The sequence below is a fragment of the Pseudopipra pipra genome, chromosome 1, assembly GCF_036250125.1.
Source record: "Pseudopipra pipra isolate bDixPip1 chromosome 1, bDixPip1.hap1, whole genome shotgun sequence".
Taxonomy (NCBI): Eukaryota; Metazoa; Chordata; class Aves; order Passeriformes; family Pipridae; genus Pseudopipra; species Pseudopipra pipra.
The window spans coordinates 13,731,645-13,754,025 of record NC_087549.1 but is presented as its reverse complement, the minus strand read 5'-3'; the positions used below and the strand labels follow the sequence as shown (position 1 = coordinate 13,754,025).

Below are 22,381 nucleotides of genomic sequence, written 5' to 3'. Positions count from 1 at the left end.
TCTCCATGTAGCACTGACGTAGGGCTGAGACAGTACCGAATTTTACGCTGGCTTCCTGGGCAGGTGTGCTTTTCACCCTGGATGGACATAACATTTGCTTAACTCCTGACAATTGTGGAATGCATTGCTAACCTCACCACAGCCTGCCACAAATGCAAACGGCAACCTACGGCAGCATGACAAACCCATCCCCATGTCTAGCTTAGAGCTGCCTTCTCCTTCTAGCCACATGTAGCCTGGCAATCATTCAGTCCCTTACTGTCCCTCACCTGCTTTTTGTGAAAACAATGTCATTTCCATTACTGGCATCCAAAACCCGACATTATAAATATAAAAATCAGACGGCTATTCCCTCTTTCTTTATGGGATTTTCCAAGATTGTCTTGGATATATTTAGTATTCATGTGTAATGAGTCAGAGTGTCCACCTGTGGTCTCCATAAACCGATTTTGTAAATAGCATTGACTGATGTGACTCAAAAAAAAAAAAAAGGCCAGTTTCTGTTTTCCAGTTTTAGTCTGAATTCAAACACTGTTTGCAGTTCCAAGAACTCTGTGGGTTTCATGCTCTGGGTCAGTGGGTGGGGAATACTGGAAAAGGCACACTCCATCCTGTCCCCTTGTTCCGGTGGGCTGTAGGTCTGCAGAAAGATGACTTTATTTTATAGCACAGCAAACAACTTTTTCATTTAGAAACTGTTTAATATGCAACCTGTAGATGAGGCCCTGGCATACATACTTTCCTCTGTCCCTTCTTCACTTGGAGGTTGCTTTTGAAAAATATTGAATTTTTATCAAGCACAAATGAATGCAGAAAATGAGCTGAGGTCTGTTTCTTATAGGTGTTCAAAAGCACAGAAGGACGTAAGTCAAACTAACTTTGAAGAATACAGGAGAACAACTTACTTTAGTGTTCTGTTACCTAAGTTCAATTTAGCCTCCTGCTAGTGGAGGTGGCCATACTGCGAAGTGACACCTAAACTACTTAGTTTGGACAGGAGTCACTTGTGTGTGGTGTAAAGCCTTTTGGAGCTGCAGTAGAATCACAGAATCGCTAAGGTTGGAAATGACCTCTAAGATCATCGACCCCAACCATTAACCCCATTAATCCAGCACCACTGTGTTCACTGCTAAACCACGCGCCCAAGTGCCACATCAACACACCTTGTGAACGCTTCCAGGGATAGTAATTTCACCATTTCCTTGGGCAGCCTATTCAAATGCCTGACCACCCTTTCAGCAAAGAAATTTTTCCTAATATCCAATCTAACTCCCCCACCGGTGCAACTTGAGGACATTTCCTCTTTCCTGTCACTTATTACTCGGGAGAAGAGAACAAACTCTACCTCACTACAACCTCCTCTCAGGAAGTTGTAGAGCAATAATGTCCTCTTGAGCCTCCTTTTCTCCGGACTAAACAACCCCCGCTCTCCCAGCTGCTCCTCATAAGACTTGTGCTCCAGACCCTTCACCAGCTCCATTGCCCTTCTCTGGACATGTTGCCCTTCTTTGGACAGCACTTGTCCTCAGTCTCTGAATAGCTGAAATGTGGGTCTGAAATGCTGCTGTGTGAATTGAGAGGTAACCTCCAGACTCTTCTAATGCAAGAGGGAAGTTTTGGACAGGCATTTAAAGACTAAGAGCAAAGAAGAGGAGGCAGCTTGTATCCTGTTAATAACTGAAGAGTTGTGTTAGCTGAAGCTTAGATTAACCTCTCTGGCAGATCAATATCTCAAGTTAAAAGCACCATCATGTATAATGTAGAGATATATAGATTTGGGTTTAAAGTCAACTCTAAAAGAATAACTGAAATCAGCTCTGTAATGAGGGCAAGCCACACCTCCAAAAAAGATATAACTGAAACTCAGGTTTCATTTTAAAATTTGGCATTTCTTAATACATTCTTAAGGCTTTTCTCAAGTTCTTGCCTTTAGATCTACTTTCATCTGCTTCCTTTGTAATCTTTGCACAAAACGAGCAACTAGATAGCTGTTCAGTAGTTGCCAAAGGACACTATAAAACCAGTTCAGATTAAGGTATTAAAAGGACACGTATAAGTACATAGGTACATGCATAAGAAGGCTGTTAATATTCAAAAATAACCAAGGAAATAAAGCAAGAGGATATACTTGCTGAGTGTTTAAATAGGCTGTTGTCTTTAGTGGAAATTCTGGAGAAAGCCAAGGGCAGGCAGGCTGGTGCCTTACTTAACAACTGAGTAAAATAATTGCTGATTATGGCAATATCAGCTGGGTTTCTTTTAGTTTTTACATTAAAAGCCTTGTGTTTGGGGCTTAGAAATAGACCTCTAGCTCAGCAGCATGTGTATTAAAAGGTCCATTAAGACTCACAGAGATTTTGAACCTGCTCTGAGTTGCAACCTTAATAACACTGCTTCATTTTCCTTCAACACAATTTTAGGAAATTTACAGTTAGCATATTTTCATTTTAAAAGTCAAGAAATGTAGTACCCTGAAGGATTTTTACACTAATTCTTCAAAAACACTTGGATCTGGAACTTAAAGCAAACTTCAAGGTTTGCAAAAACACTTGGATTGGAATGTATAATACAATAAAACGCAATATCTTGATGACTCTTTGCCAACTGAAACAACCAAGCACCACACAGATTGACTAGAACATGATTCTGCCAGGTGCCAACGTGTCTTGTGAGTCACTGTGTATTCTCAGTTCTTTGAAATCAACAGAACCAAGTGAAAACACAGTATTTACTGAGATCCGGTTTCTAACAGATAAGTAAAAGAGTATTTTCTGCTATATGCTTCGAATAGAAGAAAAATGCAAAGCATCCACTTGCAGACATCAAAATTACTAAAATGACCAAGGGACCAGCATTTCTTATATCGTAATGAATGCAAAGCAAGTAGCTGAGCTAGCAGATAACATAAGGCATGTTAATTTGGAATTATAGCTGCATTTGGTATCAAGGCAATGGCTAAAGTTCTATCAGCATTTCCATTATAAGCCACCATAAAAATCTACTGAAACCAGATATTTGGTGTGTGGTTTCTGAGCCTCAGAGTCATTCTAATATTTGCATTTGATTAAGCAGTTTCCACTGAAAAGAAATAAAATCAGTTATTATTATGGCATTCTAGATAACGATTCAACTGAATTTCAGGAGAATTAAGTTTATTTGTGCTTCTATTACCTAGTTTGGTCCTCAACATTATTTGCAATGCTTATTATTGCATAACTGTAAGAAAGAACTTCCTTATTTTAAAAATAACCTTCAAGAGTAGAGTAATTGCTCATTCTTTATGAGTATGTGCTAAGTGTTCCTGATGTAGATACATGTGGCTGACAATTAATGTGGCTGAAATAAAATATAACTGACTCGAGCTCAGTATGTCTGCTGTGTGGGAATGGAGTCTTCTCCCTATGTACTTTGTGCTTTTTTGTGCTTGTGATGCTATGTCAAGACCGTTTTTATTTACCGGCATAGCAAAAATTTCAGTCTTCCTCAGGTTAGCAGTAGTCTTACTTGTATATGAATCCCAGTAGGCTGGGCACTTTCCAAACTGGAAAGGCAGCTCAGCTTTTGTTTCAATGGTGTCATAAGCTAAAAAGGTATGATAGAAACAGCAACTCAGCAATCAATGAAATCTAGCCAGATCCTCTTGGGCATAAAACAAAGCCAGTCACCCCTGGAAACACAACAGAATTATAACAGTGCCAGCAGCATGACACAGATCAAAGGGAAGGAAGTATAGAAAAAAGAACCATAGGCAATTAAAGCAACCAGAACTTTAAAGTAATTACCCAGTCTGTAACATAGCCAAAAGCCAGAATAGATGCTGCTATTCTTGGGACAAGTGTTATCCAATATTTTACAGCCTGCAGTGGTCAGTACTTGGAGCCTCAGTGATGGAATTTACCTGCAGGAGAGCACCCCAGCAAGGCCTGAGTGACTCAGGGTGAAGAAGGTCGTCTTCTGAATCACAATGCCACTTCCTGTGGCACTTTGTTTTATGTCCAGGGTTCCCCTGTCTGTCTGATACTATGTAGACTTATCTAAGGTCTTGGATCAAGTTTCTGCAATACAGTCAGCATTGCTGGTTGAAGGTTTCAATGAATTTTCTCTAGTCCTTATGAAGGTAAGAATGGTAGGCCTAATTTTAAAATATGCCCTTGTTTTTGTTGAGTGTTGCCAAGCCTTCTGGTTCCATGGTCATTTACAGAGCAGTCAGAGTTTCCGTTACAAACTCCTCTTTCAGGGATTTATTGTTGCAATAAAAACACATCCTCACAGCACATATATACTCTGCACAGATTCTCTGGCGAAGGAAGCTGAGTTCAAGTGTCAAAAATTGCTATATCAGATCAGGATACAAGTAAAAGGACTAAGAACTTGATCCTGAAATGAATGCAAAATGCTTGGTTTTAAGCACCTGAGGAATTCCATTAAGCTCCAGAGCTTTGTTTACACTGTTAAGAAGCAAGCACAGGGACCAGAGTAATTAATAGTTGTTAAAAACAATTAATCAGCTAAATAAATACATAAACAGACACCATAAATATGCCTTGCATTCATGCAAGGAAAAGCAACATCTGCCCATAGATGAAAGGACAAAGATCAAAACCCTAATACAGAAAGTAGTGACATCTCAGATGTGTAATGAATTTCAGGTGTGGTTTTTTTACCTCATCTCTTGTTCAATTTAACTACAAGAAAATCATAATATTAAAAGAGGTTTGTCTCCTACCTTCTGAAGGAGATAGTTTTGATAATGCAGTGAGTCCTATGCCTCTTCCTTCTACTTGCTCATATCTATCTTACATCAATACAATAGGAAAAATTAATATATATTATTGTTATTGAAGAAAGATTAATGTGTGACATAGAGTAGCTGAATAACGTTTCTGTAGATAACCAATCCTTCTGCTGAGCCCAGAACTCTAATCCAGCATTTTCAGCAACAGAAACTGTTCCTTCTCTCATTAACACACTGACAAAATGGTATCTTTATTGTCAAAAGTGTTTCCCTACACAAACCTAACAGAACCACATTGGCATGATCCCGTGGTAGGCATCATCTTGCAGGTACAGGCAGACTTAAAATAAAGCCTGAAACTGTTGTTTTCTGATACAGAGAGCTACTTAATAGCACAAATATTACTGTATATATTGTATGTTAAAGGCAAAGCTGAAGTTTACTTAATAGGATAATTGCAATCCTAATGATGTATCTCATGGATATAATAAAATATTGATTTTGCCTACCGTAGAAACAAAAATCGTGTAAGACATACAAAATTTAGGCATAACAGCTGTGCAAAATTACTTCAAGATGAAACTAAGAGATGGAATACAGAACAGACAGCGAAAGAATTATTTCTGAATTTTAACATCATAACTGTAGACCTTGCAAAAAGTAGGCATCAAGAGAAATTGATGGAAAAGTCAAGGGAAGCCAATGAAGAATGGAAGATCTGTAGACATTTTGAACATATTTGTAGAGTTTATGCCTCTTAATTAAATTCTGTAATGCAGTTATCACAAACCCACATCAAATATTCAGAGAAACTGCCATACCCAGATTTAGTGAGTTGTAGACCAAAAGTATATGCCTGTGGAAGTGAAAGAAAAAGGTTTTTGACAATTAAGTGTTCCAACATTTTATCTCATCCTCTGCAGTTGAATTGAGCCGAAGTACTGATAAACAATGGCAATCATATGGAAAACAAAAATCCCACAGCATTCATTAAAGCACATTTTGAGAATTATTTTCCTTATTTTCTTTCTTTATTTTTCTTTTGGTGCAATCCATTTTGTCTGTAGAAATATCAGAATAAGGACACCCCAAGCATTTTAAAATACTGCATACATTTTAATTACCTACTCAGGTGATTTTAAGATTTACTTCCTAATTGAAATGAGGTGAAGTGACTGCAGAGAGACCTGCTCCTTTCAGCCCTCCTCATAACACTGGATCTATCAGGTCTTGTGTTTCAATCTCATTCCATGAATTATTTTTAAAGTGCTTATTTTTAACGTAAGATCACTAGATAATGTGGCAAAACTGTTACATAATATGTCATGCTGAAACTTACCTTTCTTTTTCTCTTTTCTTTTATCCCCAAGAGAGATGATCCACTTCTTCATATACTGGAATGACAGCTTTCCGGGAGAAGTACAGAGTATTCTCCAACTCAGCTCCTGACCAAACTGCTCAAAAAGTTCAACTGTAGCAGATTTAATCAAACTTATTGAGACCTTACTGAAACGATCATTTTCATATGTTTGGCCTGCAAGGTTTCAATTATCACAAAGGTTTAGTCACAGTAGTTACTGACAAATAATTTTAATTAAACTTATGAAAGAAAACAGTATGCTACAAATAACAGAGGTGGCCCTATGGGTGTAAATTTGTTGGTTCGAGGTATGAAGAAGCTGGACAGGCCCAAAGACTGCGGGGCTCTGTTTTAGCTATATCAGGATTGACTCATGTTTTTTAACTCATATTTTTGGACTCATATTTTTTGCTTAACCTATAAGCTTCAGAGGCTAAAGAGTGTTAAGTTGATCTCAATGTGCTCGTTTCCCCTCAGTCTCCTAGATAACTGGACAGTCTACAAGAGGTATTCAGGAAAGTAAAAGTCACCTGAGAAATTTTTATAGGATCTCTCCAAGATAGAAAGAGATGTCTTAATAACTAAGCAATTTTTAATTTTTTTTTTCCCCTAGTTAAGGGAAAATTGAAAGGAAGAGCAAAACATAATAAAGCTGACAAGAAAGGGTTGTTAAGGCAGAACACGCGAACCCATATTTGACAGTCTGTGAAGCCAGCCAACTGTGATACTTGACTGAAAATTAAAAGATTCTATTTCCCTCAGTTTGATAGAATGAAGGTGTCACAGGCTGCCCACCTGCAGTTCCTAAGGGGATTTCACTTCAGAGCCACCTTCACTTTAAATGCTGGCTTAGTAAAAGTCACAGAGAAATGTTAGGCATGTGGTAGCTGTTACATGCACTGGAAGCAGTGCTACCTCTCTTGCCATGTTATATGTTTCTCAAGTAAGGGAACTGCCTACTTTTATCTTATACCACACATACCCGCTGAAGGGACTAAAGGCACAGTTTGGAAGAGTTGCTTTGAAGGATAAGGGAAGAATCTGGGTAAAGTCCCATGTGTGTGTTCTGCACCCAGTCCCAGGAGTAGTTGTATTCCCGAAATAACACAGGAGTGCACTCGTTTCGCTGAAACAACAAATAAACTAGCTGAGGATAACCTGGTGAACAAAGAAAAAAAGAGAGCCAACACCCAAAAACCAAAAACAAAACCAACCAACCGAACAAAAAACTCTTTTAGCAATTTTTCCCATGGAGGTACTAAGCTGTTTCTTTAATATTCAAAATACATCAAAATGGTGCTTAGGCACATTTAGTCTGAAAATACTGTCAAGTGCATTCTGCTTCAGACAAGGAAATATTTTACAGTAAAATCTTTTCAGAACTCAAGTCAGTTTTAACCAGTACTTTATAGTTACAAACAACTGGAACTCATATGCCTTTGGGCACTTGTGTCAAAAACCTTTTTCTGAGAAGGGGTCAACACACTCAGATCCAGCACTGCTGATGCAGAAAACTTTGTCATATTTAGTAAGCATGTTACAATGAACAAGAGTCATCTGGGAAGGACTCTGTCTTAACAATTCAACTACATTTTGTGGAAGGCTTCTGTCTTAACAATTCAACTGCATCTGTTCACCTCCACTGGCACCACAATGTGCAAAATGTCAGAAAGATATTCTTTGTGAAAAAGAAAAATTAGTTAGGGCTGAAAATTGTAACATATTGCTACTATTAAATTAATCTTAGAGGTAGACATCCACATGAAGAAAAAGTCATAAGAAAGAGACAATTTGTAATAAACACCTACTTGGTTACTAAACAAAACACTAAATGTCTGGGCCTGCTTGTGTTAGGCAGCAGGTCAGTGACAAATGACACCATGGAGATGTTTAAGAGGCATTTGGATCTGGCACTGGGTGACATGGGTTAGAGGCCTAGGGGTTACAGTGGTAGTGCTGGGTCAACAGTTGAACATGAAGATTTTAAAGGTCTCTTCAAACCTTGACAATTCTATGATTCTCTGAAAACCAAAAACAAGCCTCAGCTCAAGACTCAAAATAATAATAAAAAAATGTCTGTAATATTTTGTCTTCTTTATGGCTGAAGTTGTTTTTTAAAGCATTTTTATAATTTGTTTTGGGGGCTGGAGGGGTTATCTTCCTATTGATTTTAAATATCTGCCAGTTTTCTTACAATTCCTCTCTACTGTTAAGTACAAAGGCTGAATTCTGCTTACAGCCCACACATTATTTGCTTTTCTCCTTCCCATGTCTTGGAGTTTATACTCACCTTTGGTTTAGATTCTTGAAAAGTGACAGGTGGATCATCCATCATAAATGGATGAGCTGATCCATTAAGTGTAGTAATGCTGTATTGGTACACACAGTCCATGCACACCATTGTTCCTTTCAGGTTATTGGATTCAATGGGAGTTTTTCTACAGTGTGACACTTTGTGTTCAGTTCAGGGAAAACTAAATGGAGAATGGCAAGTATGCAATGTTTCAGAATGAAGGATACTCGGGAATCCCCAGGTTTGATAATTCCTAATTTCAAAGTGTTGATTTTGTAACCAGATCTAACTTCATACGAATCGGGGCCCAGGGGAAGAGAGTCCGTGGGAAAGGCAACTGGAGATCATAGCAGGGCACACATACGCCAGGCTGAATTTGGGTTGGCCAGACAGACAAATATCTGGCATTTCCCAACTTCAGGGTACTTCATTTTCCACAGAAAAGAAGTGTGAGTTTCTCATGTGTGTTGCTAATTTATTTTTTAAGAAAGTCTACTCCATTTGCATGCAACCACCTCTTCATCATCCATGGGACACCAACGCTGACTGCTTGTGACAGCCACACAGAAGCCTTAATTTAGCTGAGCAACCCTTAACACACTCAGCTACCAGCCACACACACCTTTTTGGAGAACCGATGGAAGTGGGGGTGGAGAGGGCTTCTGGAATGGGACAAAAGAGGAATCATCTCTCAGCCCCTTTTTTCCAGAGAGCAGCTCCAGCATCCCTGTAATCTCTCCTGCTGTGCTGGCTGCAGTGGGCCTACACTGGCATCAGCTTGTGGTGCTGGCAAGCTGCCACAGCTTTCCTAAGCTCTTGTAGGGAGAAGTGGGAACATCTTTGGAAAAATAATTTTGCGAGACAAAAGTATTTCTTTCTACACTAAGAGCTCCCTCCTTTTTGTCCTGCCACATGTGTATGTGCACACTCCTCACAGAGCCATATTTCAAAGCCCTGTTGGAAGCACCAAAGATGTTAAAACTTCTCAGGATGAAGTAACAAGGACCTTTTATGCTGAAATGGGTCAAGGCTCCCAGGTGTGCAGGTAGGCCCACTGCCACCCCAGAGATTAAAACAGTATAAACCACAGCATCCCACAGGTTGGAGGAAAATTTCCTTGTTTCCTCCAGTGCATACCCACATATGAGGTGCATGTTGCAGGTCCAGATTATCCCAATAAAAGTGCTATCACTGACAACAGGATGAGAGGAACCCTCAGCAGGTTTCTCATCTGAATCAGGCTTCTTCCTGAATGATTCCAAATTTTAAATGCACAAAGGAAATCCTGAGTGTCTGACACAGCTATTACAGGAAGAAAAAAAGAATAATGTCACATAATAGTACATTTCTCTCTCAAGAAGCTTTGATGCCAGGAAACAAAATACCCAAGTACAACTATTTTTCTAACTTATTCATCTTTGGAGGTTGCCAGGGGAGGGTCTTTTTTGGCTCCCAGACCACCACAAAGTTGAGACATGGGGAACAAGGGATCGTCCTCATGACTATTCTGTGAAAGTTCTGGATTTTCCGAAGGGCCATTTACAGTTACATGTTTATTCAATTTTCCAGTCAGTGAGCATTACAAAAATAAAGGACAGAAAACCAGAGGTTATGCTGATAGTTCCCAAGTGACTATCAAGAGCATGCACTTTTAGTCTCCGATGCAGATGATAGCAGATTTTCTCAGGAAGCTAAGGGAGGACACAGCGCAGATTTGAAAAATTGCATAGAAGATAATAATTTGTAAAATTTGTACCTATAAACCCATATCAGCAATCGATTTTTAGGTGATTTTTTGAGTTATTGCTAACATTTATCACATTCTCCAACAGACACCAACTATAATAGTTGTAGTGAGGCAGTGAGGAATTTTCCACCAGAGCTGAAAAGCCCTTAGATGAGCAAATACATCTAGAACTTAAAAAAAAAAAATCTTTCAGTTGAGGAAACAGTACCAAATTTCTGGTCTTCTGACACTCAAAATATTCTGTAGTTGCAATCTGACATTTAGACTGGTTTTATTTTTTATTAGATTATCTGTCTTAAAAAAATCAAGTCAAATGAGGAAAATTCTGTGTACTTGACTAAATACTAAGAATGATGGCCCATTTTACTGCTCTCCAGCATTATTCATTGAGTAATCCAACATGTAGTCTTGCTCCAGTAGTAGTGCAATAGATTATACCTTGTTTCCTCTTTGGGACGTTGATAACAGATAAGCTGTTCATCTATATTAAATGTAATAACCCTTCCTCGTGATTTCTCCTCTTTGCAAACATCTGAAACTTCTGAAGGAAAGAAGCCATGCCAGATTGATAAACCATGCCAAAATGAAAACAGTCATGAACAAAAAGTTGTATTGTTGCGTAAAAGTACAGAATTGTCTTCAGAGAAACCTTCCTGCAAAATTTTACTATCTTTCTCATATTATTTGTCATGTGATCTCACCCTGTATTTTTTCTGCTTTCCAAAGTAAGTGAAAAACAGTCACTTGGAATGGAAAGAGCTTTGATATATCCCTTCTTATGTTCTTCTACATATACCTGTTCCCATTGTGAGTTTACATCATTCAGTTGAAATGAAGAGGTGGACCGGGCTCTTCATATTTAAACACTCCTTTTTCCATGCTATATAATTTGCAAAGGATTTGGTACAAAACTTGGGGAAGTTAACGCGAGTTTTTCCATTTCTCCATGCTTTTTCATTCATTTGCATTCAAAGACATGCTGGAGTTGCACATTCCATATCTGTACCTTCCCTGTATTTTTTCTTTTTACTCTACTTCTCCTTTCCACAGAGAATTGGGATACTCTCTGTTGCTCTCATCTCTTTCCCAATCACATCATGCATCCTTCCCAAATCCTAGCTACCTATCTTTGTTACTCTCATTTATGGTGGAATTTGTTTCTCCCACATGTAGGAACAAAGTCAAATGCTTTGTGGAAATCTAACAGAATCAACTCTCTACCTTTGAGTCACAAGATACCACAGCCAAAGGAAAAATACAGGCACAACTTCTGAACCTGAACTGTTCTTGGGAACAACTGCTTAAGCAATACTGTGGCATTGTGCCTAAACTCCTTAGCCTTGCTGGACCTAGACTGACTCACACAGGATCATCTTAGCTCTCCCTCTAACCACTGCACTGGTTGATCTGGAAACCAAATTGTCTTCCCCTGCATAACGCAGAGGATGACTCTTCACTTTATCAAGCAAACTGACTGTCTCATCTCAAAGGTTATTCAGGCAAAATGTTGAGGTTTTATTGCAAGCCAGCTCCCTGCACAAAAGACAAACATAAGAGTAAAGCCTCCAACTTAAATAACTGTGGAATTTATCAAGAACACTATATGCTGCAACAAGCTAAAACAGTGGGCCTCAGGACTGTTATCCAATGGAAGCAAACAAAGAAACACATATTCTTGAGGGCTGCAAAATTCCATTGCTGAGAAGTGTAACACTTCGGGATCATGTCATAAATCAATTTTCAGGATATAGGATGTAGAACAGGTTGGCATTTGGGCCTAAAATTGAGAGAAAGTTATAAATACTTCAAATATAATTGTTCGTTTAAACAGGGACACATATTAAATATAATTTACTAAATATGTTACAAAACAATGGTAGCTAGCCACTAGAATGTTGTAGCGTGCTTTCACTCACTTGAAGTAGTTAAACAGAGATGACATCTTCCCATCACCACCAGCAACTCTCAGCAGTAATCATCCAGTGAAATTCCATGTTACATAAGTGTGCTGGTTTTCATTGGGGTAGAGTTAACTTTCTTCACAGTGGCTAGTATGGGGCTGTGTTTTGGATTTGTTTTGAACACTGGGTTGATAATATAGAGATGCTTTTGTTATTGGTGAGCAGGGCTTACACAGAGCCAAGGCCTCTTCTGCTTTTCGTACTGCCACGCTGGCCAAGGAAGTTGGGGGTGCATGGGAGGCTGGGAGGAGACACAGCCATGACAGGTGACCCAAACTGACCAAAGGGATATTCCAGACCATATGACATCATGCTCAGGATATAAAGCTTGGAAGAAGAAAGAAGTGGGGGTACATTCAGAGTGATGACATTTGTTTTCCCAAATCACTGTTATGTGTGGTGGGGCCCTGCTCTCTCGGACATGGCTGAACACCTGCCTGCCCATGGGAAGCAGTGAATTAATTCCTTGCTTTGTTTTGGTTGTGTGGGCTGCTTTCTCTCTCCTTATTAAACTGTCTTTATCTCAACCCACAAGTTTCTGACTTTTACACTTTCGATTCTCTCCTCAATCCTTCAGGTGGGAGAGTGAGCAAACGGCTGCTGTCTGGGGTTAAACCACAGCAATAGGTGTGCTGGTTCTGACTGGGATAGAGGTAATTTTCTTCACAGTAGCTAGTATGAGGCTGCATTTTGGATTTGTGCTGGAAACCATGTTGACAGCTCAGAGATGTTTTAGTTACTGTCAAGGCCTTCTCTGCCTCTTACATCACCCACAACTGTAGGAAGCCAGCTGGGATCATCATAATGATCCCTTCTGGTTTTAAAAGCTCTGAATACTATATGTAATCCTTGTAATTAATCTAGCTCCATAGGCCTCTGTTTACAAGTCAGTTATTTTGGCTGTCTGTATCAGGACAGGAGAAATAACTAGTTGCAGACAGTCAGAGTTTATTGAAGGCAGGGAATTACTATTTGGAGCAAAGTCTGTTTCTAAAAAGCCTACTGTATAAGCCTATATTCATTGGAAACACCGAAGTTGATCTCGATGACACATCCTATTTGCTGAAAGTTTACGGTAGATTGACTCATGCAGTTTTATGTTGTGCTCTGTTTAAAATACTTTTTTTTTTTGGTTGAGTGGTAGCTGTTTCAGTGGTTACCTTTTGGTTTGATGGTTTGTTTTTATAGGGCAGAGAAAGTTTACCCAAATTACGAGCAGTTGCCAGTACTGCCTGAAGAAAAATGTCATTCTGACATTGATTTCTTTGGGGAATGAATCATGCAGCTATATAACTTTTAGCAGTGCTGTCTGTCTAGATTTGTGATCTTTCTTCTTTCTTTTAGAACAAAGTTTGTCACTTAAAACAATGTGTGATGTCTCATCTTAAGCATATTTATAGCTTTCCCTCTGTTTACTAACCGTTCTGTTCTGTGTGTCATTGGTGTCCGGCCTGAGCACCATCGGTAGTTCCATTTCAGTATAGAAACCCATAATTTCACTTTATATTTTGTCCATATGCATCATTTTTGTGGCTATGTTTTATCCATGATGGTGCATTACAAGGAGGCCTTCTTAATGATAGAAACCATAATGTGTCCCAAATATATCACAGTATGGATAATTGCAGACAATTTAGGGGTTTTTCGGGTTTTGACAATTAATGACTGCCTGCATGGAAGCTTTAATGAATTGCATCACATAAAAAAGCACAAACAGAAAACCAATGGCACATTCCTTTGGAGAGTTCCCTTGAGCTCAGCTAATCCAAAGAAAATCTAAACAGCCAAATCTTTAAATCAGCACAAACAGAAAACCTAAGTAATGAATATAGATTTATGGATTTCTTCAGGCCAGTTCCTGCTCACTTGAAATATTCCACTTAGGAGGAAAGGTCTGAGGAATCCCAGGAGCAGCAAAATCAAAGCAGCAGATGTTTCTAGTTTGGTTATAATCTCATGTAATTAGAAAAACAGATAAATCATAACTTCTCATTTTCTCATTCCTGCTTACTTTTTAAGGTTGCTTGATTCCTTTGTTTCCTTGCTCTATTACTGTGGGTGCCTGTTACTTACTATTTATTAAGTGCTGGTTGATGCAAATCTTTGGAGGTATAAAGCTGTAATGTTTGCCATGATGTTTAGGAGCTCTAGTCAATAAATCTCGGCTCTTGCCCTTTGTCTCCTTGAGAAAGGGCAGCTCGGCATTCAGTTTCTGACTCCATCACCCTCCCCACCATGGAGTGGCATTCACTGAACCTGTTCCAGCCTGTATGGCACAGCCTGAGGGCAGGTACAGTCATAACATCCCAGGGGACACACTGGCCTCTGCACTCAGGGAAAGACTCACACTTACTGACTCATTCCCCACCACAAATTCTCCTTAAAAGAAAACACATTAATCTCTTCCTAGTGCTAAATAGCAGTAATTCACTTTCAGATTGATTAAGCTTAATTTTTTTTTATTTTATTTTCAAAGTTATCATTGAAAATAAGCCAGTTCCAGCTGGGGAATTGGCATAGGCAGCATCGAGCAGGATGCCAGCCTAAATCCACTTCCAGTGCTCATCTGTACCCTTGTGAAATTGGCTTCCCACTTCCGTGAGCAGGCACCATGCCATCGCACTGCAGGGGTACTGGGGTGGGCAGCCAAGCAGTCCTGTGCACACACTGACTGTGGGCAGGAAGGGCACAAATCCAAGCCCAGGAACGTGGAGGCAACAGCATGGCAGATTCAACAGTTATGGACCGTGTCAACAGCATGAAGCTGGAATTGCCTCTGATATCAGCCAAACAGCCCCCTTCACTGTGTGAAGTACTTTTCATCACCAAGGAATCAAGACATATGTTGCACCAGAAAAGAAAAAGGAGAAGAAGGAGAAGAACAATCAGATTTCTTAATGATGGGTTGTGTATTCACACTCTGCCTGCCCTTTCCATAGCCTTTATTTTTTTGATTAGGTTGCTGATCTTTGGAAAGGGAACCACTGATCTGTGACGCAGCACTGTGGATGCTTTGCATGGCAAATCTCTTTTGTACTATAAAGCCAAGGACCAGTTAAGATTAGAGGAAATCTCTTACCATTAATCTGACAGCTCATAAATTCAGGTTTATTCTTAACTGTTTCTGGCTCGTAAGAACTTAAGGAAGTGCTTTGAACTTCCCAAGGGATAAGACCTCTTTGCCACAGCACAGGACAAGAACCTGCCAGGATCTACTGTTTCCTCCCAGCACATGCTATGACCAAATTGCAAGCACCTAGCAGATTGTGGCAATTTCCTGTTCCTTAGACTGAAAGTGACTGTTTTTCCCATGAGAATAAAGTTGAAATCTCCAAAACTCTTGAAGAAATAACAATGCTATATAAAATTTTACTGACGGTGTTGGACATAGTCTGACACTGTCTTTGGAACTGATTTAATCTTACTTATAAACTCATAAATTCTTTTGAATGCTGTCATAAAATTCCACATATTAAACAAAACCACGCACCAGTTTTTGGTGGTGAGAAATACTGTGCTGACTTACGAGCCTTTCTTCTGTATCTATACTTACATTACTGCAGTCAAGAGAGCAGGTAGATTAAAAAGCAAAGCATCTAAGTAGGTGTCACTTCCTCTGAGACGAACAAAAACTTGAAGTTTCGGAGAATTCTATGTTGGGGAAAAGTGCTGAAAGCTCTGTGGTTCTCAACAGTTCCCACTAATGGCAAAGTCATTACTATTCAGAAATCTTTTTATAAGCCCTGTAGCTCATTTTTTGCCTTGCCAGAGGTAGCTCAGCAGTGGTTCCAAGTGATGTGAATTACTCCAAATGGTAGAAGTCACAGCAGTCCTTTTATCAAGTTTGTGCTAGTGCTGTAATTTATATGTTAAACTATTAAACTAAAAACCAGCCATAATGACACCACACTGTACACCTAAGCAAGTACCCACAATTCAGAGGACTGGGCAATCACCAACCATAAGAAGTTCAACAAGGGAAAGTGCCGGATTCTGCACCTGGGGTGGGGTAACCCTGGATGTTCATACAGACTGGGGAATGAGATAGTGGAAAGCAGTGCCGTGGAAAGGGACCTGGGGGTCCTGATCAATGGCAAGTTGAATATGAGTCAGCAGTGCCCTGGCAGCCAGGAGGGCCAACAGTGTCCTGGGGGGCATCAGGTAAAGCATCACCAGCTGGTTGAGGGAGAGGATTGTCCCGCTCTGCTCTGCACTGGGGAGGCCTCACCTTGAATATTGTGTCCAGTTTTGGGCACAGCAATATAAGAAAGATATTAAGTTCTTAGAGAGTGTCCAAAGGAGTGCAACAAAGATGGTGAAGGGCCTTGAGGGGAAGCCGTATGAGGAGCGGCTGAGGGCACTTGGTCTGTTCAGCCTGGAGGAGACTGAGGGGAGACCTCATTGCAGTTACAACTTCCTTGTGAGGGGAAGAGGAGGGGCAGGCACTGATCTCTTCTCTGTGGTGACCAGTGACAGAACCTGAGGAAACGGTCTGAAGTTGTGTCAGGAAAGGTTTAGGTTGGATATTAGGAAAAAGTTCTTCAGCCAGAGAGTGGCTGGGCACTGGAACCGGCTGCCCAGGGACATCGTCACAGCACCAAGACTGACAGAGTTCAAGAAGCGTTTGGACGATACTCTCAGGCACGTGGTGTGACTCTTGGGGATGGTCCTGTGAAGGGCCAGGAGTTGGACTCAATGATCCTTGCGGGTTCCTTCCAACTTGGCATATTCTGTGATTCTGTAATTCTGTGTAATTCAGAGGCATGCATATGACATGGGAGGTGAATCCAGCCTTCTGGTCTCCAAATCACAGGCCAAAAGCTCCAGAGGTACCAGCAATAATCAGAATTGAGGAGGAAAACCTCATCACTTTAAAGTCTTTCTTCATTACACAAAATTTGAATTTGTGAGAAGACTAATACATTAGCAGGTTAAAAAACAAACCAAAACAAACACAAGAAAACAAACAACTTTCTGAGTATGAATTGAGTAAAGGGTTTTTTCCCTCTAGTTTTGCGATGCTGTCAAGTGGAAAATAAGCCAGCACCAGCAGCCTGCCTCCCCATCACTACCAAACAGTCTGGCAGACAATAACTAGGAAGGTGGGAGAATGAGGTTCAAATTTTCTTTTTCTTCCCAAAAAGACACCCACATATACGTGAAACCAATGTTACGATACATATTACACAACACTGTGAGTCCCCAGGCACCAGAGAAGCAACTCAGGATGCAAGATAGAGTTCACTGAGCAGTGCAGACATCTTGAGACACATTTAGTAACAGGGTTCAGGCAGTGACCAAGGCCAGGAGAATATGAGCTAGGAGGGAGGTCTTTAAACATTCTCTGGTTTCCTGTGGACCCTTACTTGTTCAGTGTGTCTCCCACTCTCATCTTCCTCACATCCTTGCCTTTCCTTTTTGCTGGATGAGCTCATAAATCTTCTGGGGCAGGTAGCTGCCTCCTGGTTTGTTGGTGTTTCTTTTGCAAAATGCTGAAGAAAGTGATAAAAGCTGTTTGGCTATGGCTCTACTTGGAAAATATGCAACAGCGTTTGAACTGAAAAGGAAATAAAAAGAGCAACTAAATAACTATAAATTTAGATGTTCTGCATAATAATAACCTGTAAGGTCAAACAGGTAATACAAGGCACAGCAGCTGAATTCTAGGACCAAGGAACTAAGATCCTGAACGACTGGCAGAGCTTGTGTTTTGAAGTTTTGTCATTGCTCTGCATGAGAAACAGGTTTCATATAAAATCCACAGGTCGCACGTCCCCTAGGTACCACTTATTCATTTATGTGTTTTATCCTGGACACAATCTTAACATCATCCATCTCCTGTGACTATTTCTGCTACCCATCACATGGCTTTTTCCAGAGCACCCCACACAGTTCACCACTTCATGGAAGGGTTGTGATCATGTCAGAAAGCAAAGCTCAACTTTGCTCTAATACAAGGCTTTGTACAAGGTTCTGTCAGTCTGTGCTTCAATGTCAGTGTTTTTCTGTTCTCTTAAAAAATGTTAAAGAGAGCAGAATCAACCTTTTTCAGTTTGTCATAAGGGGGATTATACCTGTTCTCTTGGGGAAACTTGTGCACGACTTTGCCACTAGTCTGTATTATAAATTTAGAAAGCAAACACAAAAGACTGCACACAAGTGCTATTTCAGTTCACACCCATGTGTACAGGTCTGTTTCTAAAAAGAAATACTTTCATTAGCCATGCAGTCCTCTGTTTCATTGCTTACATGATTATTTTTTTTAGAAAGGAGCCTCAAACCAGAATGGGAAGCGCATAACTATGCAGGACAGAACTGTGATTCCAGACAGAACATTAAATTTGGTTCTTATTTCTGCAGCCCAAAATAACAACTCTCCAAAGAGCATCAGGGATGTTCAAATTCCAGAGCCAGAACTAAGCTCCATGACTCAAGACATTCAATTTCTAGGAGGAGACTGAAGAACAACTCTAAAAGATAGAAATGCCTGAGATAAGAATGTAAAAATCTAAGGCTGGGTAGATGCCCATAATCTCTCATGTGTAAACAAATAGTTAAATTTATGTCAGGGAGCAGCATGTTCAGTTTTCTGAAGAAGACATGTTTCCCAGAAGGAATTACATAAATATTTATGAAAATGAAGCAGGAAATATTTTCCCAGGGTAGGACACTGTTCGGCACTGCATCAGGTCAGTAGAAGCTGGGGTTTATTTTGTCAGTCTTCCCCTGGAACTGAATCATTGCCCTCTTATTTGCAAAAATCTGTTCTGACACAGGAAGAGGCTGCACTTATATAAACACAATTACAAACCACACTGAGTATTTCACTTTCTATCATATCTCTGAATGCATATGTGAATGACTTATATTTTTGGACAGCTTCTCTGAGTGACTGCCTGGAAAACAATAGCAATAGGTATCTCTTAGGCCTCTCTGGAAGGCTGGCACTGTAAGTCAAAGGTGTCGTCAACAGAACTGAAAACCTGCATCCTAACTGATAGAGAAGTATTCTCAATCCTAGTGTTCACAATAAAAGTGCATATAACACATTTCCTGTAAGCCAGGACATTTTTGCTAAGTGCAAAAGTTAGAAGTGCAAAGTTACAATGCCGTGCTACCTGCGTGAGCAGAAGTCACACAAAACTGAGGTCTATTTAAAAAAGGGAGTACAGGGTTCAGTACTGCACCTCATACAGCATCCAGTAGCTCTCTGAATCTGTGGTCTGCAACCCAAGCTCCCTCTGAAATTTCAGTGCTGACCAGTTATTCTTCTCCCTGGACAACAGCTGTCTCCAAATCCCTCCTACCTCACAGCAGACACTTACAGCTGGATTCTGGGTCAGCGTTTCTGTTTAGGGGCTAAAAGCTGAGGGGGATAGGAATGTGAAAGGAGAGGTAGGAACATCCTGAGAAGGGACTGTAAGCGCTAATGCAAATCTAAGAATCCCCCAGAGCACCATGCCTGTGTCAGACCAGGAAAAGCTCACACCTATCCCTCAAGACACTCAACTCAACAGAGAGTAAAACTCATCAGCAGGAAACCAGGGAGATTATAGTTGACAGGGGAACATATATTTCTATACTGCTGAGGTTGATAAAGCCTTTCAAACATCCAACAAGAATTATCTATAACCATTAGAGTCCTAGAAGCTCTGTTTACTAAACACATAAGCAAGGAGATTTTGGAGAATTTTGTCCTTAATTTGTTTTTTTTTCCCAGTTATTTTCAGGCATATCAAGATCTAGTAATTGTTTATATCTTACTCAGAGGAACAACAACTGGTGAAGACTGTGTTTACAGGCTCAAGTAGTCATTGAAGGGTGTCAAAACCAAAAATGAGGTTTTACAAAATAGCCCTAGGATTACTTTCCTCCCTACACTTTGCAAATCATGTGTTACTGCTCTTCCTTTTCCATTTTCTCTAAGCTTTGCCACTGCAATTGATGTATACGGTATGACAGACTGAAATATCTCAAATGATCATGACCTCTGATACCAGGAGAACTGAAACCATCCCAAAGTGGAGAAATATTCTAAATTTTTTTTTCTTTCAGATGTTCCCAGATTTATTCAGTACAGTAAGGTACAGAAGAGGAAAGTTCTCCTTAATACTCAGTTTGGGTTAGAAAGGATGCCATCAGACTCTCAAAACTGATGGCTGAATCAGCAGGATGTATTAACCTAGAGTCCAACCACAGGATCTGGGACTCTATAAATTATTAAAATTGGTTTTTTATGAACACTATTTCAGGATGTTATCTGTATTCCTTATAGTCTGTTGACACTTAACTACTAACAGCTGAAGAATAAGCAAATGAAGGAATTACAAATTTTGAAGGAAGTTACTTGGACTCCAAATAGGCAATGCATGACACAAAGATTACCCGACCAGTGCTCATCTCAAAGAACGGAATCTTTCAAGATATTCTTTTGCGTCTTAGAGTTTTCTTGTAAAACATTCATGTCCCTCAAAGTGTTTGCTTTATGTCTTTTATGTCTGGACAACGCTGTTTGTTTTTCTCTCTTGCCTACAGACATACAGAATTAACATGCACAATAGGCACTTTGCCTCATTAAATCTCCATCAGCAATGAAGCTGCTTGACGATTTTTCAGTGAAACTGGTTTGATAAATACTGATTTGCCAAAAATCAAGCTTTTCATGCTAGTATATCAATTTTGATGGATTGCCTGCTAAGGGAGGTTTTCTAGCTCCAGGACAGTGTTTCTGGTCCAACATACAGTAAGACCTAACTGATTAGCATACAGCCTTGTAATAAGGGAATATAACCTTAAGGCTCTAGTGCAAACATTGGTTTGAATTAGGCAGAGAAATAATCTGAATCTGGAGCTCCTACATTTTAAGTGTCTCCGTTACCAAGTTTTTAGATACACTAAACTTAATTTCTCACTGCGTGTTCAGGAGGTTTCTGACTGTCATGGAGGGGGGAAGTAGGGTCTTGATTTATTTTCTAATGTGGAATGAGAACATTTGTAAATGATCACAGGACTATTAGAAAAATGTTCCCTGCTTAGTCCCAGACAGTGACTGAAGTGGCTAAACAAATGGTTTCCTCTCTCACTTACACTTACCCCTCTTTATCCCTGATAAATAACAAAGAAGTCACTGTAAGTCTCTCAGTACTGTGTAACAGATAGCATCATTCATGTCAGTTTGGCAACAGTTCCCAAAATGCCTCCTCCAAAGCTAAGTACACTAGCTTCCCACTCCTACGCTCTCTATTCTTGCTCTTACATTGACCTTCTGCTCACAAAATGGAAAGTGAAGAAAAAGATAAATAAAACAGATTTACAGTGTACAAGTCAGAGGCACAGTGCCCAACGCAAATCACAGAGGAACAAGTTTTTCCTGGTATGACTCTACTCAACTATAATCCTGTCTTTCTCTTTCCTCCCCCTCTAGCTGTGTGTACCCATTATCAAGGCCACATTTGAGGGGGTTAGTTAGATGACATTCCTTAGGACAGAGACCACTATTTATTTCTGAAGTACTGTATACATTTTAACAAAAAAGAAAAGTGTTTTGAAAAGGCGGACAGTCTGTGACAAGTCTAGAAAGAAAGAGGGAGAGGAGTGTCTTGATGCCTCTTGGGACTTAGGCCAACATTTTATCCCAGATGAAAGCCTGAAATTGAAGCCTTCCTTCAGCCTTTACAGAAAGGTATTCGCTTTTACATCAGTACTGCTACTTATTCTGTCTGCCCAAAGGCTGAAACATTGTAGGACTAGGGAATTAATACTCTCTTAAATAATGAGGAAAACCTCTGATAAGCTATTATCATAGGGAATACATTTTTTGCCTAGAATGGAGAGCAAACATGCTCTCATACACTACACAGTTCAAAACCATAGTTTGGTTTTTAGAGTAGCTATGTCCTTCACTGTGGGAGAAACTGGAAGTTAACAAAATTACTGGAAATATTACAAATACTCATCTCCCCTTTCTTTTCTGCCAGGCTATGTCAGTCTTCTGTCCCTGGTTACTGTGCTCTCCTTAAGAGAAAGCTAGAGTTTTTTCTAGGAAGGGAGTGCACATAGAGAGATATCTGTCACAGCTCCTTTCAAAAGGAAGGATGCACACTACTTGTTCCTCCATCCAAGAGGCCTCCTACACCTATTTTCAAAGTCTCAGCAGCCAACTGAAAACCTGGTAGCTGCCTCATGCAGATTTGAACCAGCTGCAGCTTCCTGGACAACCCAAACATAATATTCTCTTGGGACATATGCTACACTACTGTCCCAATAGATGGCCTTTCCCAGTGCA

General features: G+C 40.0%; 1 long non-coding RNA gene across 1 annotated transcript in view; it reads right to left on the bottom strand.

Annotated features, from left to right (window-relative positions):
• Window positions 1-22,381, bottom strand: part of LOC135409949 (uncharacterized) — an 80,076-nt gene that overhangs the window by 21,932 nt on the left and 35,763 nt on the right. The gene's annotated exons all lie outside the window — the stretch shown is intronic.